This window comes from Gymnodraco acuticeps, unplaced genomic scaffold (assembly GCF_902827175.1).
Source record: "Gymnodraco acuticeps unplaced genomic scaffold, fGymAcu1.1, whole genome shotgun sequence".
Classification (NCBI taxonomy): domain Eukaryota; kingdom Metazoa; phylum Chordata; class Actinopteri; order Perciformes; family Bathydraconidae; genus Gymnodraco; species Gymnodraco acuticeps.
In genome coordinates, this window is record NW_022991928.1 from 1 (window position 1) to 5,054 (window position 5,054).

A 5,054-nucleotide genomic window follows, 5' to 3' on the forward strand; every position below is an offset into this window, starting at 1 on the left:
CAATTTGGCCTAAAAATAAAATCGCGATTTTTTTTCTAACTAATGGACAATTTTTTATTTAAACCTCGATTTTTTTCTGTTTTTTTTTCTTTTATGGATTTAGAAAATGATTTTATTGATTTAAAAAATGTGTAAAAAGGAGGGTTTCTGCCCCATTACTTCTCTTCTTACTTCTATAAGAATAAAACACGGTGAGGTGTAAAATGTGTTTTAATATCATAAATGTTACGCATACCGTCAGTTTAAATGCTGTTTTATACTGAAAAACTAGAAGTTCTTGTGCACAACCAGTTTTATTCTGAAAATCCTTCATCTCCAGACGGTTAGCATTTAGCATGTGGCTAATATACCATTTACTATAGAGGTGAATTTAGTAGCGATATGACACGGAGTGTTGCACACCGAAACCTACTGATTTCAACACTACAACTATAGACGTGGAGATATTATTATTGCTGAATATTAAATGAAGGTACAGTTTATTTGAATATGTTTGTTTACAGACGTGGGTAGCATGAGACAACATCCGGAACTACCGTAAATGAAACCAGCCGTGAAGTATTTCCTGTATTTTTGGAGTATTGATTACAGCGTTTAAAACCATATTAAATGAAAAGTCATGAAAGAGATAAGGAGGAGAAAAGGCGTGTTTAGTTATATATTTAATGTACAATGTCTGAGTCCTCTGTTATGCTCAACAACGAACATTGGAGACGTGGAGGGCCGGCCCCCAGCAGCGCCAACCGGCCCACAGCGAGCCAGCGGAGGAGATATATCAGCTGGAGAGGTGGAGCTCGCTCTCTTCCCTTCGCTCAAGAGAGCTTTTTTAATTAAAGCACCATTTGAACCTTCTCAGAGACTCCATTTAGTCTCCTTTTAAAGCTTCTCTCCTGGACGCGAGAATAACGAACACAGCAGATCGGGCAGAGCTGCAGATCGGGTAGTCACAGGCAATGTGGCTGAGTTTTGGGCACGTTCTGGAAAGTGAGAGAGTAAGCTACTACGGAGTCCCTTAAAGCAAAACAAATCTGCGGAGTCTAGAAATGTTTTTAAATCGCGATTTTTCGGTTCAGCCATTTCACAAACCGTAGGAAAGTAAAAATGCAAATTAATCGTGAAAATCGCCCAGCCCTACCCGACAGTGAAGAATAAATATATGTATAACTAGTGTAGCTTGTTCCAGAGTAGATCAAATAGCTAAGTGTGTTAGGTCTAACTCTTAGTGTGTGGCTCCGCTCACCGGTCCGTCTCAGCGGGCGGAGCTGCAGGGTTTCTGCTTCACGTTGCATTCCTCTATTTTACTGTCTTTTTCGGACACCTTAAAATACTGCCAGACCGGTGAAGCCATGTTGGCGAGCTTGTTTTGCCGCACAGAGAAAAGTGTCATGTATTTTACGTCATCATTTTACGTCATGCGATCGGCTCTCGCGATCTGCATTTTTAGAGATCGGCCAATATCGATCGGCGGTCGATGTCAGGATCCTAGATTAAGAAGACAATCAAGTAGATCACAGTTCAACACTGATTTAAATAACTACTGTTGACAAGTACAAATAAACAACTTTCTTAGCATTGTAACCATTTGTTACCATCACACATTTTAACTACATGTTCGGTTGTATCCTTATCCAATCCAACTTTATTTATATCGCACTTTAAAACCTTCAGACCAAAGTGCTGTACAGAGAGATAAGCTCACACAACATAATATAAATACATTTAAAATACAAGATACACAAAATCAAACCAGAATAAACGTAATAATTACAAAATAAATAACAGCCATATAATAAAAACAATAGACCACTGAAAAAACAATCTACTTGTTTCTGAATGCCAAGGAGAAGAGGTGGGTTTTAAAAGCAGTCCGTGTGGGAGCCTGTCTGATGAGCAAGGGCAGGTCGTTCCACAGTTTAGGGGCGCAGCAGAGGAAGCAGGTCCCCTCTGCGCTGAGTGGTTCTCAAACTTTTTCTGGCATTCCCCGCTTTGAACAGGTGGGCCTTTTCAAGCCCCACCTGTTCCTCGCCGCTCCAATGAAATGGTAGGCCAAGCTTGAAATGGTCACATGTATCGTTCTATAACACGGGTCTCCAACCTTTTTTAGGATGAGAGCTACTTTCAAAAAAATTAAACGAGTCGTGAGCTACTTTTACTCCTCTTTAGTTTTTTTGCAGTGTATATATTTAGCACATTTTAACATTATTATATGCTGACCTTTAACCTTTGTGTGCTGTTTGGGTCTGTGGGACTTTGCAGTGAAAAGAAAATGGATGATTTTTTTAAATGTTGAAGTTAAATCAATCTGGTGCACTTTGAGCACAACATGAATGTATGGATACATCTCTCAACACTCTATGAAAGGGAGCTGTATACTTTTCAATAATCCAAACATCTTTAGAATATGATCACAACCAATAACAAATCATTTAAACTTGTGTATTCTTATCTTATGTTACCTAGTTAGCATTCTTTCTTTTTATCTATGCATATTTTACTAATCACTCCCCTTTTAAACAGTTTACTGTGCTATAGTACACATTGGAATGATTTCTTACTTTATTTTGTACAACTAGGCTATATTAAATAGATAAAGGTGTGTTTTCTGTCTCTGTCTCTGTGTCTCGCTCGCGCACAGAGGCTGTGCTCCTCCGTGGCGATGATGGCTTGCGTTAAAAGATAATAATAAACATAGGCCTATTTGTAAAATGGGGGACACAAACAGGATTTCGAAAAGTGTCACGGTTAAACTCCTTATGAAGTGGTGAGGTGTCGCTCCACATTGCTTTTCTTCCCGACTGCAACGCTGTTGAGTCTGTGTGTGTGTGAGCGTTTCACATGTGTGTATGAGAGATTTTTACATATGTCTGCAAATGACTTTGGTTTCAGTTGTGTGTGTGTGAGCAGGCTCGGATTGGCCATCAGGAGATTCGGGACTTTTCCCGTTGGGCCGCTGCCGTTGGTGGGCCGCTGGCTCTGGCATAGGTGGGCCGTGGACTTTCACAGCGCCGGTACTGCATCCGCCACCGCAAACACCCGCCGTTGCGAGGCTCTGGCGGCTCCGGCAGGTCCGGTGCAGCGGTGCTGTGAAAGTCCACCGCCGTTGCGAGTCTCCGGCTGTAATAATCCACTACCGCCCGCGAGGACCCAGGTCAATAAAAAGAAAATAGTCTCCCGTTAATCGCGTCCATTCGCGACCTACCTATCACATCTCTGCGCCCCACCAGTGGGGCACGCCCCACACTTTGAGAAACGCTGGCTTCGACTATGTTTTTGGCACCCTCAGGAGCAACTGATCAGCTGACCTGAGAGTGCGAGTGGGCGTGTAGCTGTTACACAGCTACATGCAGTGATGTACCTGAACGCGTTCAATGAACGATCGTTTATGAACGCGTTCAATGAACGATCGTTTATGAACGCGTTCATATTTTGGGCGAACGTGAACTGAACGTACTGTATTTCCGCTCGATGAACGTAATTGAGAACGCGTTCATTCTCAGCACTGTATAACGGCGTTCAAAAGTGCGTTCATTCTCAGCACTGTATTATAACGGCGTTCAAAAGTGTGCCAGATTTCATATGCCTTTCAGCCGAAAACCCAGTTAAAACACACCGTACACAGGCTTCAAAATAATGCGGAAAACCACCCAATCTGGCAACAGCAAGCTGCCTGTGACGCATACGCGCCTGTCACCCCTGGCTGTCGCACTAAAATATACGTCATCAGACTCCTCACAACAAACAATGTGGAACCGCTGAACCGGCGAGCATTGAATGAATGAATGAATTAGTATGGACGAAGCCGAGAGCAGCTGCAGCAGCACTCGCTCAGAGTCAGACTCTACGGCGTCGGCCTATGAGCATTTAAAAGAGTTTTACGTTAAAGTCAGTACTGACTCAGACGGAAACAATCTAACGTTTGCCTGTAACCTTAGTTTCATACCTCAGCCTGGTTCCTAGCTCGTGTTGTGTTAGTACAGAGTTATGTCGGCACATGTTTATATGTTATATGTTTGCACAATGACTACTTTCACTTTTGGTACTTTAAGTATATTTAGATTCTTATACTTAATAAAGACCATTCAAGCAGCACGTTGTTCCTCATGTTTTTGAAAATATACTGAAGAGATGAAAGCTGCAGCTGCTACTAGTGTGGACTGAATGGGCGGCAGCAAAGCGTTATGGAAATGCCAGTATTCTGATTGCTGTCTGTGGTTCTATACAGTATGGGTTGTGGCAATCATTTTCACAAATAATAGCTCGTATTGAAAAATAACTATAAACTATAAATTAGTTCAAAATGTTGAATTATGAACTATGAACTGAACTAGTTCATTTTAAAATGTGTGAACTGAACTAGTTCATGTAGAAAGTGAACTTTCCCAACACTGGCTACATGTATATGTATAATATATGTATAATGTAATTAGTGTTGCACGGTGTACCGATACTTGAAAGGTACCGCGATACCCTGCCGTTAAAAACGGTACGATTCCTCCGTTTCATTAGTATCGGTACTTTAAGAATGACGGGGAAAAGTACTCCGGTGAGAAAGCGCCGTTTTAATAAGAGCCGTGTGTGTTCAGCGCTCTGCTTCCACTCCCTGCACTGCAGCCGTGCCTGCAGCCCCGCCCCTCTCAAGCACGCTCTAAGTCCCTCCCATCTCAAGCACGCTCTAAGTCCCTCCCCTCTCAAGCACGCTCTAAGTCCCTCCCCTCTCAAGCACGCTCTAAGTCCCTCCCCTCTCAAGCACGCTCTAAGTCCCTCCCCTCTCAAGCACGCTCTAAGTCCCTCCCCTCTCAAGCACGCTCTAAGTGCCTCCCCTCTCAAGCACGCTCTAAGTCCCTCCCCTCTCAAGCACGCTCTAAGTCCCTCCCCTCTCAAGCACGCTCTAAGTGCCTCCCCTCTCAAGCACGCTCTAAGTCCCTCCCCTCTCAAGCACGCTCTAAGTCCCTCCCCTCTCAAGCACGCTCTAAGTCCCTCCCCTCTCAAGCACGCTCTAAGTGCCTCCCCTCTCAAGCACGCTCTAAGTCCCTCCCCTCTCAAGCACGCTCTAA